This window comes from Caretta caretta, chromosome 2 (genome assembly GCF_965140235.1).
Source record: "Caretta caretta isolate rCarCar2 chromosome 2, rCarCar1.hap1, whole genome shotgun sequence".
Classification (NCBI taxonomy): domain Eukaryota; kingdom Metazoa; phylum Chordata; order Testudines; family Cheloniidae; genus Caretta; species Caretta caretta.
In genome coordinates this window covers 130,704,354-130,718,852 of record NC_134207.1, presented here as the reverse complement: position 1 = coordinate 130,718,852, position 14,499 = coordinate 130,704,354, and the positions used below count along the sequence as shown (strand labels likewise).

Genomic DNA, 14,499 nt, shown 5'->3' with positions numbered 1-14,499 from the left:
TTTCTTTGTTGGGCCTGTCCTGTAATAGGTAACTTCTGGGTACTCTTCTGGCTCTGTCAATCTGTTTCTTCACTTCAGCAGGTGAGTATTATAGTTGTAAGAATGCTTGATAGACGTCAAGAATTATAACATTCAAAAACCAGTCGGAGAACACTTCAATCTCTTTGGTCACTCCATTACAGACCTAAAAGTTGCAATTCTTCAACAAAAAAACGTCAAAAACAGACTCCACGGAGAGACTGCTGAATTGTAATTAATTTGCAAACTGGATACAATTAACTTAGGCTTGAATAAAGACTGGGAGTGGATGGGTCATTACACAAAGTAAAACTATTTCCCCATGTTTATTTCCCCCCCACCACCACTGTTCCTGAGACATTCTTGTCAACTGCTGGAAATGGCCCACCTTGATTATCACTACAAAAGGTCTCCCCCCGACCCTCCCGCTCTCCTGCTGGTAATAGCTCAAATTACCTGATCACTCTTGTTACAGTGTGTATGGTAACACCCATTGTTTCATGTTCTCTATGTATATACATCTCCCCACTGTATTTTCCACTGAATGCATCCAATGAAGTGAGCTGTAGCTCATAAAAGCTTATACTTAAATAAATTTGTTAGTCTCTAAGGTGCCACAAGCACTCCTTTTCTTTTTACAGTCTTCAGAGACTTTTTCCTTAGCAGTATCCGTAGGGTCAGCTGTGATGCCCCCTAGAGTGCTGCGCTCATGCATCGGCATATCAGGAGCCACCGACCCTACGCCCTCTCAGTTCCTTCTTGCCAGCAGCTCCAACAGAGGGGCAGAAGAGCGGGTAGTGGAATGGGCATGAGTAATACATCCTGAAGAACAACAGTTACGAAAGGTAGGTAACTGTTTTTTTTTATTCGAGTGCTTGCTCATGTCAATTCCATTCTAGGTGACTCACAAGCAGTATCCTTAGAGGTGGGCTCAGAGTTCACAGCCTAGTGGATTGCAGTACTGCTCTACCGAAGCCAGCATTGTTCCATGCCTGCTGGGTAAGCACCTAATGGGACATGAACGTGTAGACAGACGACCAGGTGGCTTCCCTACAGAGGTCCTGGATTGCCACTTGGGCTAGGAAAGCTGCCGAAGAGATTTGTGCCCTGGTTGAGTGGGCAGTGACAATCGCTGGAGGTGGCACCTTCACCTCGTCGTAGCAGTAGGTAATGCAGGCAGTGATCCAAAAAGAAATTATTTGAGCACCGGATGACCTTTCATTCTGTCGGGCACTGCAATGAACAGATGCATAGATTTGCGGAATGGCTTGGTCTGTTCAATGTAGAAGACTAGTAAGACAATGTAGAAGACATGTAGGGAATGCAGCCGATGCTCCTCCTCTGACTTATGGGTCTTTGGAAAAAAGATGGGCAGATACATTTCCTGACCCATATGAAGCTGGGAGTCCACGTTGGGCAGGAAGACTGGGTGTGGATGCAGTTGGAACTTGTCCTTGTAAAAGACTGTATAGGGCGGTTCCAAGGTAAGTGTTCTAATCTCAGAGACCCTGTGAGCTGAAGTTATTGCGACCAAAAATGCGACCTTCCAAGAAAGGAGGAGGAGAGAACAGGAAGCCAGAGGCTTGAAAGGAAGTGCCAGGAACTGGGATAATACAACAATTAGGTCCCACGGAGGGACTGCGTCCCTGACGTGTGGGTAGAGGCACTCAAGGCTCTTGAGGAAGCTGGCACTTATGCTGTGGGCAAAAATCAACCTGCCCTCTAGTGGCAGATGGAAAGCCAAAATAGCAGCAGATGGACCTTAATGGATGACAGGGACAGGCCTCAGAGCTTGAGCTGCAGAAGGTAGTCCAGGATTAAGTGCAGCGAAGCCTGCTTGGGTCAAATGCCTTAATTCAAACTGCAGGGTGAAGCCTCAAGAATCTGTGTCGAGCACCCAATGGTCAGAGGTCAGCCACAACCAGGCCAATTGGAAGGGACATAGACGGTTGAGGAAAAAGCAGGGGGGAGGATCCTGGGCAGTGGCTGGGGCGCCATCCTTGGGCGCATCCTCAAATACCTGCTTCTGGTTGCCCTCATCTCAAGAGGGCCAAGCTGGGCAGAGGAGCAGGAAGATGAAGGGTGCCATTACTTAAATCCCTTGACTTTCTCCTTCCTTCTGTAGGATATGGACTGGGGGATGCCCCACGACCTGGATGGAGGCAGAGGAGAGAGTGGCTGGAATGGCTTTCTAGTCTGTTGAGGGGTGTGCAGGCCTAAGGACCAAAGGGTGGCACGGGAGTCTTTAAGGCAGTGGAGCTGTGCATCGGTCAGCTCCAAGAGCCCTTCTCCCTCAAACGGGAGATCCTGGAGAGTAGTCTGCATCTCCTGGGACAGCCTGGAGCACTGTAACCAGGAGCTCCACCTCATGACCACTGCAGAGATGACCATCCTGGCTGCTGAGACTGTAGCGTCCCAGGCCATCTGGAGGGTGCCTCTTGTTACCTCTTTGCCCGCATCCATGAAGGTGGCAAACTCCTGGGCTTGGTCCTGTGGAAGGCCCTCCTTGAACTTGCTGATGGAGTCCCACAAGTTGAAGTTGAACCTGCCTAGCAGAGCCTGATGGTTAGACACCCAAACTTGCAGGCTGGCCACTGAATAAACTTTTCTGCCAAATAAGTCTAGTCTTTTGGCATCTTTATTTTTGGGGGTGCCACTGGCCTGGAGCTGCCTGTCTCTTTCTTTGATGGTAGACACTACCAGGGACCCTGCAGGAGGGTGGGTATACAGGTATTCAGATCTCTTTGCCGGAACATAATATTTGTTTTCCGCTTTCTTGGAAGTAGGTGGAATGTAAGATGGGGTCTGTCACACTGAGTTGGCAATTTTCAGGACCCCTGGGTGTACGGGCAATGCGACCCTGGCCAGGGTTGAGGAGGGTATGCCGTTGAAGAGGTTGTTGAACTCCTCTTCTAGTTCCTCGATCTCCTCTGCTAGCTCCTCGACCCTTTTGAGCAGTGCCATGCTCCTTGAAATCATCAAGGGGACTACTTGCTTGCGAGGGGCCCTTCACCGCCTCATCCGGAGATGAAGAAGATGATTGTACAACAGTGGGAGGGGAGGCTTCCCCTTGCCTGTCTGGAGATGGCTGCTTGGGCGTCAAGTCCTGCTGCGCTGCTCCCTCGTCAGACTCGGCACTGTGCTCCGTTGCCGGCTGGGCTGGAGGCAGTTTGTCTGATGCAGCCTGAGAGGAACGGTTGGAGTACAGGACTGGCATGACGGGTACACCTCATGGGCTCCAGTATTGACACTGGGTGGGTCACTGCCCTTGCTGCCACGTCGCCACCACTAGGGCCGCGCCCATTTCATGGGCTGTTGTGGCTGTCCTAGGTGAGGGGCTGAACTCTCCCTCCGGCTTGGACCACTGCCCTTCCGGTGACCAGGGCGGAGCCATAGATGCCTGAGTCTGTTGGCTGACTCTTGTCAGCGATCGGTGAGGAAAGGGTGAGAAAGCGCCCAAAGAGCGGTACTGGAGAGTCAGAGACCAATGCTGTGACTGGGAACAATCCTGCACCAAGCGGTATCAACACCAGGGGGGAAAGCCTAGGTGATGGGGATCTGTGCCTCAGTGATCTCTGGCGGGAGGCCCAGCAGTACTGTGGGTATGGGATCGGTATCATGGCTTGGGCGTCCCATGCCTCGTAAGTGACAACCTTGGCATTAGAGACCTGGGTCTCCTACATGGAGATAAAGGCTGTGGTGCCTGGGTTCTAGGCCGTGATGACACAGATCAATGCCTGCAGTCTGGGGACTGGGGAGGCTCCATCACTTTAGAGGAAGGTCCCATAACCTGCTTCCACTTAGACGTCGGGGCCTTAACCAGGTCCATCGCCTGGTTTGGCATCTGTAGTGCTGGACAGCCTACTTGATCCTTGGCCGCCAGGGCACCTTGGGCACAGGTGGCCCTACAAGGGGCCAGAATCCCCTGCCACTCCCGGGAATTGGAGGCAGATCTCTGGCTGGGCTTGGGGGTCTGACTACAGCAGTACCCCCAGTGTAGCTCCATAGCAGGCACGTGGCCCTTTGCCCGAAGCCCCCTTGTCCTGCGATGCCGACAGGCTCTTAGGCTTCAGCCACTTCTTGGGCACCGGCAAAGGGGAAGGCGTGTTCCGGTGCCAGCAGTGTGCTGCACGCCGACTCCAAAGTACTAGGCGTGGAGTCTGACTAGGAGGGATCCAAGGCAGGATGATGAAGAGCAGCCTCCATGAGGAGGGCCCTCAAGTGGATATCTCACTCCTGAGTTTGAGGGTGAAAGTTCTTGCAGATCCTGCACTTATCTTTTCTGTGTGATTCCTCCAGACACTTCAGACAGCTATCGTGGGGTCACTAATGGGCTTTGACTGGGTACATGATGAACATGGCTTAAAGCCTGAGGAATGGAGCATGCCCCACTCCACAACAAAGTTTCAGCTGGGACTTTAACTACTAAAACTATCTAACACTAAACTTAATGGTCAAACTAAGTACCTAAAACTAAGGAGACAGAACAATTGGCTGAAAGAACCGCTAATGCTCTTGCAGTGCAAGAAAAGGCACTCTGACCAATCATCACAGGGGGTAAGAAGGAACTGAGAGAGTGTAGGATCAGCGTTGTGTGATATACCAACGCATAAGCATAGCACTCAAGGGGGTGCCGCAGCCGACCCTATGGATACCGCTAGGGCAAAAGTCTCTGACGAATGTGCACGTGGATGTGCATGCACCTGGAATGAAATTGACATGAGCAAGCACTCAAAGAACTCTCTTTTTAAATGAGAGCTTAGAATCTGCAGAATTTGAATATATCAACTGAGACTCATAAAAACATTCATTCAACTGGATTCCTCTGTGGGCTGTTTGATACCTTGCCATTATTCAATATTCTTCAAATTCTAATTCTTTTTTGTTGCTCTTTTTATCCCACAAAACAGTCATACAATGTAATAAAATAAGGTGCCTCTCAGCTAAACCGATCTTGGAGAAAAGAGAAAACTGTTCAGCAAAACAACTGCAACTGTGTTAGGACTAACTAAGCAATAAAATAATCAAATTTAGGCATTCTTTCTCTGCTTTTACGTTTTATGCAGTTAGATTTTGGAGAAATGTTTATTGTTAGTTGTGATGCAGTTGTTTGTTTAGAAGCTTATTTAGATGTCATCACCACTATAAGTTGGTTCTTTCTGTCTTATTCTCTCTCTCCAGTGGAATAATTTCTTAAATGCAGAGCTACTGACCCAAGGATACCATGCAAGAATATATATATATTTCATTATATCAGTGATAGAATCTGATCAGGAAGTGTAACACAGATAATTAATTATAGTTCTGGACCCTTAGTATTTGTGACACTGCCTTTTTTGTTATATTAACTGTATACAATTTTAATGTGGAATTATTATTTATGCAATATTTTTGTTTCATATAGGACCCAATTCAAAGTCTTTAGTCAGTCTTTACTCAGGCAAACTTCCCAGTTACTTCAATGGGAAATTTTCCTGTGTCAGGAGTGAATAAGGACTTCAAAATTAGATTCTATATTGTGAAAAAAATATATAGCTCAGGATTTAGGATTACAAAAAGTAGAAAATCATAAATGAATGATTGAGTCACATTGGTATTCCCAAGGGCCATCTAATTTTAAATAGACATACTTTTTATCTACTCTGAGCACAAGTACACAGGTATTTAAACATTTATTTTTTTATTAATACAAAGACATCTTGGTTTTAGTTTGCATATTTCTTTAAGCCAAAACTACTCATGTATTTTTTTAGAAAGTTTAAACAAGTTAAAATAAGTTCATGCTCATAGAAAAGATTCTCTCAACAGGAAAGACAATATTTTTAATTAGTGTCATCCTAATTTAAGGTTAATCCTGGCTAACTGATTTGCATATATTTTCCCTATGGGCAGGGGAAAAAGAAGCTAACATTAAATTCAAAACAGAGAAGTACTCCACACTAAACTGCTAAAGTGAATAAAAAGCAGCATAAACATTCAAAAACTCGATTAGAATATTATAATTAAACTGTTTGCTGCATAGTTAAGATGAAATTAACCCTACCATAGAGGTTTCTTAAAAAGCGCTTAGAAATGAGCTGAACTCTTGTGGTAGACTTGTCTAGGGGATGGTTATAAATAGGTCACGTGTGTGGGGGGACATCACCTGTGTTCATGGTAGGTATTCTTCATGCTAGTCCTGGCTTAGCTGGTTCAAGGAAGAAAGTGAGTATTACTGGATCTGTGCTTATGCAATTTCCATGTGGAGTCACTGAGCAAGGAAGGTGCTGTATTGTAGCCCATTGTTGGGAACACTGGGCATGGCCACTAGGTAACTCGAGGGGATGGAAGATCACGAGTGTCGATGAAGCCCCCTCGCACTAGGCCCAAGTGTCCTTGGCCCCCCAGCCTGGAGGCACTGACGCACAACGGGCAACAAACCTTGCTGTTGCTTGCCTCTGGCAATGGGTGCCGGCAACACCATGGGGTCCTTCACTTCAGTCGATTCCTCCTCCCTCACCCCACAGAGGTCACTAAACAAAACACATTTACTCATGCCTGTGCACATGTTCTGAATTTCACCTACAAATAGAGCTGGGTGAAACTTTTCAGATGAATAATGTACTCACTAAAAAATGCGGTTCCAAGTTGACCAAAACTATTCACAATTTGGCATCAATATTTGGTGAATAGACTCAGCTGAAAAAAAAATCCTTTTTTTTTCCAAAAGTCTACAAATTTAATTTCAATTTCTGAAATGCAGCATTCTACTTTTTGTTTTGAAACTAGATTTGAACAAGATTCATTTTTTTCATAAAAGGGTTAAAAAACACTTGAAAAGCAAAGTATTTCAGGTTGGATGTTTCATTTGACCTAGGGAAAAAATGGTTTTCAATTCAAGCCATCAAACCAAAAAATTAATTATTTGCCCAGCTCTACCAACAATGAATAATAATGAGAAAATAACACTAGACAGCTGTGTACTCAGAACCAAAGTCAGCTCTCATTTCCCTTGGTGTAAATTCAGAGCAATGTTAACAGAACTACTCCAATGAAAATTCTGAGCAACTGAGTACTCCTAGGCGCGGGAAGTGGGGTGTGGGGGGTGCTGCAGCACTCCCAGGTTTTGTGCACAGTGTCCCGGCCACTGGCTCCATGCCCCTGCTGCCCAGGGTCCCGGCCACCAGTCCCGCTGCTGCCCGGGGCTCCGCCACCATCCCTGGGTCCTGCCTGGCTGCCAGCAACGGGGGCTCCGCTGCCAGCCCCAGGGTCCTGCCCGGCTGCCATTCCTGCACTTGGGGGCTCCGCTTTTGGCCCCACGGACCCGGCCACTGGCCATGAATGCAGGGTCTCGGCTGCTGGCCCCAAGGTCCTGGCCGCCAGCCCCGCATGTGGGGTCCTGCCCAGCCATTGGCCCCACATGCGAAGTCTTGGCAGCTCGCCCTATGCCCTGGGCTTCACACCTGCCCCCAGCTGTGGCCGCAGCCTCTGCCACCTTATCCCTGTCAGCATCCCCACTCCTGGAGCCACGACCATGCTCCCAGCCCCAGCTCCATGGGGCAGTGAGGGGCATGGACAAAGGTAAGGGGGCGCAGCTCCACACCCCCACTCCAAAAACTGTTCCAGCACCACTGGTGGCCCTGTATCTTTTCCCTCAACCCCAGTCCCTTTCCCCTCAACCTCAGCCCCTTTCCCCTACCACACTGTTTTAAATCTACTTATTGTGGTATAGGAAATAAGCAAATGAAGAATTTAATAGTGCAAAGAGGAAAAAGCTAGAGGGCAGTTTTATGTTCTTATTAGGCTAATCTACACTATAAGCACTACAGTGGCACCGCTTCCCTATCGGCATAATAAAACCACCTCCGAGAATGGTGGTAGCTATGCCGGCCAGAGAAACTCTACCAACCATACCAGCCATACCAACACTTAGGTTGGTGTTATTGACATTGCTCAGGGGGTGACTTATTCAACTGATTTAACTTGAGATTCTAGACTACAGAAAATACTAGAATTTGTACTAGGAAAATTTTTGTCTGCAGCTACTCCCTCCAAAACTCTCCTGTTAGCTGCCTTCTCTTTGTGTCAATGAGTTACTTTCACCATCATTACATAGGAACTGATGAAAGACAAAAATTCATCACAATCTCCCCCCCCCCCCCAAAAAAAAAATCATTTATTCTTAAGTTAAATAAAAGTAATTTTTGGACCAAATGTAATGGGAAATATTTTTGTCATGATTGTTTGAGGGCAAACTCTAAGCCATTCATTAGAAAATTCTTGTGAGTTTTTAAAAATCTCTCAAAGGAGAAAAAGGATTAGCTATGGATTTATTTTTCAAAAGACACAGACCCCAGTACTGCAAACTCTTACCTATCTACTTAACTTTACTCTTAGGAATTACTATCTAAGGGTTTGTCTACACTACCAGCTGGATCCACAGGCAGCGATCGATCCAGTGGGGGTCGATTTATCGCGTCTAGTATAAATCGACCACCAATCGCTCTAGTGTCAACTCCTCCTCAATGAGAAGCGCAAGGGGAATTGACAGGAGAGCATCTCCCTGTCAACACACTGCAGTGAAAACACCAAGGTAAGTAGATCTAAATACGTTGACTTCAGCTACGTTATTCACCAGGCTGGACCCATCCTACTGTGCTAGGCCCTGTACAAACATATAATACAAGTAATTTCTACCACAAAACTGTATACTCGCTTAAGTGTTTTCAAGAGTGGGATTTTAATCTTGACTCTCCCACTAATTTGCTATGGGACTATAGTTATATTTTCAATCATCATAATAACCGAGTTTTTTGAGAATACTGTATACATTTAAAGGGTAATGTTTTCAAAAGTGCCTAAATGCCGTAGGAGTTTCAGTCTCATTTTCATAATGACTTAAGAAACCAACTTCCATTGACATTCAATGAGACTTAGGCTCCTAAATGCCTAAATCACGTTCAAAATGGCACTGAAGCTCCTAAGTCATTTAGGAGCCTTTGAAAATTTTACACCATATTAATGTAACACAGTGACAGCTGTTAGAATAGAACACAGGACCCTTGCTCTTAGCACAATCCCTATACCATCCACAGGAGTGTTCCTTCTCCTTGAATTTTTGCAGTCTCTTTAAAAATGTGCACCACATGTATTGGCTGAAACGTCATACAAATGATGTGTTCTCACATGCTTCACTTTGTTTCTGGGCATTTTTAAAATGTCATTGTAAAATTTCTTAATAATATTGAATCGACATAAACGGTATTTTTTGGCAAATAAATTATTTGTCCAAAAATATTCACTCACCTCTAGTCATGAGCTTTCCAACTGATACTAAAAATATCCAGATAAAAGGGATTTCCTCTGATATTTGCTTCCAGGTGCTTGGGGGCAATCAGTATGTCCTAAAATGTGAGAACTAAGGCACTACGTACACCTATTCTTTGTCTTTTATTGCAAGATCTTTTCACGTAGAACACTTACAACTGAAATATTTAAAAGTTCACAGAAAATGCAGGAGCACTGATAAGCACAGTAGTTAAAAGAACAGGAGTACTTGTGGCACCTTAGAGACTAACAAATTTATTAGAGCATAAGCTTTCGTGGGCTTATGTCAGGGTTCCCTCCCCACTCTGAACTCAAGGGTACAGATGTGGGGACCCACATGAAAGACCCCCTAAGTTTATTTCTACCAGCTTAGGTTAAAACTTCCCCAAATTCTTTGTCCTTGGAGGGTACGCTGTCACCACCAAGTGATTTAACAAAGAATCAGGGAAAGGACCACTTGGAGTTCCTAATCCCCCAAAATATCCCACCCACGCCCCAAGCTCTTACACCCCCTTTGCTGGGGAGGCTTGAGAATAATATTCTAATCAATTGGTTACAAAGTGATAACAGACCCAAACCCCTGGGTCTTAGGACAATAGAGAAATCAGTCAGGTTCTTAAAAGAAAGGATTTTATTTTAAAAAAAAGGTAAAAATCACCTCTATAAAATCAGGATGGAAAATAACTTTACAGGGTAACAAAAGATTCAAAAACACAGCAGAACTTCCTCTAGGCTTAGTTTCAAAGTTACAAAAAAACAGCAATAAACCTCCCTCCAGAAAAGGAAAAATTCACAAGCAGAACAAAAGATAATCTAACACGCCTTGCCTGGCGTTAAGTTAAATTGCTAAAGCCTCTTCATTCTCTAACTGTTTTCAGTCAGCTATAGTTTTCTAAATCATTATGACATTTTTCAGGTTACGCCCAACTGCAAACAAACAAACCAAACTTGTGCAAAAGTTGTCAACTCTTTTAGATTGAGGACTCTCAAAAAAAAAAAAAAAACAAACAACCCTTTACTTTCCTATGTAATATTCTAGAGACTTTTTTTGACTAGAGTAGAAAGCTGGAATTTTGTACAGAAGAAGCCCATATAAAGGAGGAAATGCCTTTGAGGGTCCTGTGAAGTGCTTTTGATAGTACTGAGTTCTAAGGCTGAGAATTGTATTTTATATATGAATAGTGCAAGTGACATGATTTTAGCAGCTTTTAGCAATGGTTAGAGGAAAGGTAGAGTATGCTGCATGTAAATTCTTAGATTACTTCATGGCTAAATGAAAGATTAATACAAATGAACAATAAACGAGGCAAGGCTTTTCAGGAGCTCTTATGTCTGTTCAATGTTTGCACAGTACCTAGAATGATGGGGTCCTAGTCCATGACTTGGGATTCTAGGTGCCACAGTAATACAAATAATTAATAATAAAACTTATTTCCTGCACCTTATAAGAACATATAACCTTAATTTTTGTCTCCTTGTGCTTATGCATGGTGGGGATATGGTCATATACTGCCATATGAATAATACAATCTACCACATATAGTTTATAAAACATTTTTTCTTCACCTCACTGTGGGGTAGATTGTGCCTTTCGGCATAGCTCTGAGCACCAACCCAGAAGTACCCTCTGGAGGCAGAGTGACTTTCACACACTTCTCTGAACAACAGTTCTCCTCTTGCTTCCTCCTTGCTCTGGAGAATGTAAATATTTGCTACCCACCTACCAACATCAGATTACAACCTGTACTGGCTAAACTGTGCTGATCAGTAAGGGGATGAGGTGAAGCCAAGTCTCGGTCTTTTCCCTGACACTCTTCAAACACCTACTTGGGGTGCGGAGAATAAAAGGGCATGCAGCACTTTCTTACTCCATGGGTTTTGTGGCCATGGCTTGAACCTCATGCTAGCAGAAAGTCTTTGAAAAGCTGCTAAGTAAAGCCTGAGCTATTAAACTGTTTTATACAATAAAGGCAAGTGCTGGGAAATCACCCTCAGGACATACTTTGCATGTGTGGGATGTAGGAGAGAGGTGGCTGGGACCGCTAGCTGTTTTTATTGTTTATTTTCAAGTTGCTTTCCCATTGAGGGAAATTTTGGAGCCTTTTAATTGCTCTCTTAGCGGAGCACTTGGACTGGCCATGCACTCCCTTTATAAGACTAGCTGAGGGAAGAGATTGGGGGTGAGGGTGGTAGGGTCTTTGGGATACTCCTTGTTCTACCCAGAACGGAAGAGGGGATTTAAAACAGAGCCTGCATGACACAGATGCTGAGTGTGGGTCTTAGCAGCATGAGTAGGGTGCACTTGTTTAAAAAAAAAAATCATGGCCGTCTGAGAGGATCTTACTATTCACAGTAGAAAGGAGAGGCTAGGAGCGTAGCTAAGAGAGACACTTTTATAGAAATAAGGGAGCAAACCAAAATGTGTTGCTTCTTAACCTGGAGAACTCTTTGAATACTCTAAGGGCCAGATGGGGGTTCTTGTTTTATAACTAGGCTGGGCCAGACCTTCATATGCAGCAACAACCTTGGGAATTAAACTGCCCCCCAAGTAGAGCAGCTCTATGTCAATCCTGCAGCCATCCTTTTCACCACACCGCTACCTCCTGGGAAATGGCATAGCACATTCCAGGGATAGGTTGGGTGGCATAGTGGGCAAGGGGAATCCCTACCTGCATAGGACTAGGTGTGTCTAAAGACTTAGCCATCCCACAGCCTGGACAAGAGTAGAGCCTGTATCCTTATGGTGCTAGCTAGATAATGAACATATAAACTGAGTATGTACAATGTTCTATTTCCAGAGTCATCTGAGTTAGAGATGGAAAAGACTCTATCACAGGGGAGTGGTCCCTACAGCACATTTGCAAGTATTTAGTTAAGTCTCTTTAAACATAGCAAAGTATGGGCTTTTCACCTCTCATCTTGAGAGAAAAATCTTTTGTTTAAAACCTGTCTGTAAAAGAAGTTTTCCCTGATATCCAGACTACATTTTCCCCTCTTACCTCTTGTCCTTTACTCCTAGTTGTGACACTGTAAATTACTTCTCTCTGCCCAAATATGGTCTATAATAGCAAGATGTGATCACACCAGGACCATCTACAGAGGAACTATTATTTCCATGTTAACTGGTGATGCTATGTACATAGTTCAACATTGCATTCACCTTTCTATTGCTTTGTCACATTGTAAATTAATGTATAGTTTGGTATTCTCTATAATGGCCAGCTCTTTACAGTATAAGCAGTTTCCAGGTTCCTCCCTCCCACTGAAAACCTGCATGCTGGATTATTTTCCACAAATATATTAGCTGCATATTTGTCCAAGTTAAATCTCATTCTGTTTTCTATACAGGTTTCTAATGTCATTAGGTCACTATTTCCCTCTCCTGTCTGGTGGTGGCAACTCTACCCAGTTGAGTATAATCTGTAAATGTGACTGATATGATAATTATTCCTTTTTCCAGATATCTAGTGAATATATTAAATAACAGTTCTTGCAGTACACTACTAGACACTTCCTCTCCCCAGTTACACAGCACATTATTTATAATTCCCCTTTCTCTAAAGTGCTTCAGACAGTTTTTTGGCCCATATGACAGTGGTATTCCAAGCAACAGGACATGTTCAAGTGAGCTTTCATGAAGCAGTATCAAATTTTGATGATTATTCTATGCTAAAAGGCCTAGCTAAAAGGCTAAAAGGTACAGTAATATTCTCAAACAACTAAAAAGATATGACTATTTTAACTGGTTAACCCAGCAGGACTGTCAAATACCTCTCCTCTCCTTCAAGACTACTTACGGCCTCCTTACCTTCCCCCATTTTTGGAAGCCTGGGGAAACAGAGAAATTGTGCTGCATAACTTGAAATCCAGCCAGACTGTCAACCCAGAACTGAGGATCACTCTTTAAGAGTTCATAGAATCATAGAATAGCAGGGTTGGAAGGGACCTCAGGAGGTCATCTAGTCCAACCCTCTGCTCAAAGCAGGACTAATCCACAACGAAATCAGACCAATCCGCAACTAAATTATCCACTTCATAACTGGACAAGAAGACTGTCAGATGAAGCCCCTTACCTGGCCTCAGCTGCCACACAGGGAGAGAGGTAGCCTCCTGGGTAATTAGATCTCAACACATTTAGGGCCATCTAAGCAAAAATCAAGATGTTGGAAATACACTGGGAAATGAATTGGAAGCCAGTGAAGATCTTGGAGCACTGGTGCAATGCAGAACACTTTTTAAGCACCAATAAGAATTTAGGCCATTACATTTGCACTCGTTGAGATTTTCTGAATTATCTCCAGGAATAGCAGCACTTAGAACAAGTTAGAATTGTCTAATCAATACATGACAAAAGCGTGAATAATTTAAGTGAGTTCTGCTTACAAAGAAAGGGCCCAAGCTTCTAGCCTAGCACAGATGGGGAAAAAAAGTGTTGTCCACACAGCAGCAGTGGTCATTCAGAAACCACTGAGGAATCTAACATGAGTGCACAGTTATTAGCTTCTGTTACTTGATCTCTCAAGTGAACGGAGGTAATCAACAATTCTTCATAAGCTTTTAGAAATGTTCCACTTATTGTGTTCCCTTCCTCTAATAATTGTCAAAAGTTAATTAAAAACAGAAAGTTTGTTTGGAAAGATCTGTGCTTTAGAAATCCACTATTCTCAGTGTTTCTGGTTCCTTATCTTCTAGATATGTAATGGTGTTCACAAATTGCCAGGATAATTTTTGAGTCAGTGTATTTTCTTTACACCAGTCATTTGGTACTGCCCTCAGTTGTGAATTAATTACAAAAAATGATTCACCACCTTACTGTGGACTAGCTTTCTGAGGCTGCCACAGGAAAAATGGTGTGCAGGGACTCGAACAATAAAGATTCCAACAGCAGCCCCATCTCATGAAACCCCAACCCCACTTCTGGGGCCTATTCCAGCAGACACTGAGGCACATTGGCACATTTACTTCTCAGTCCCACAGTGCACAAAGTTAAGCAAGTACGATTTTAGAGGACAGAGTTTGCAAGATTAAGCCCGTCAGGGTACAGCAGTCCTATACCAGGATCCATCCCATACTATGGACCAGATCCTCAGATGGTGTAAAACAGCATAGCATCATCTAAATCAATGGAGCAGTGCCAATTTAACACCAGCTGAGGGTCTGACCCTTGATGTATTA

General features: G+C 44.1%; 1 protein-coding gene across 4 annotated transcripts in view; it reads right to left on the bottom strand.

The window, feature by feature from the left end:
• Nucleotides 1–14,499, bottom strand: part of CDH12 (cadherin 12) — an 862,602-nt gene that overhangs the window by 757,556 nt on the left and 90,547 nt on the right. The gene's annotated exons all lie outside the window — the stretch shown is intronic.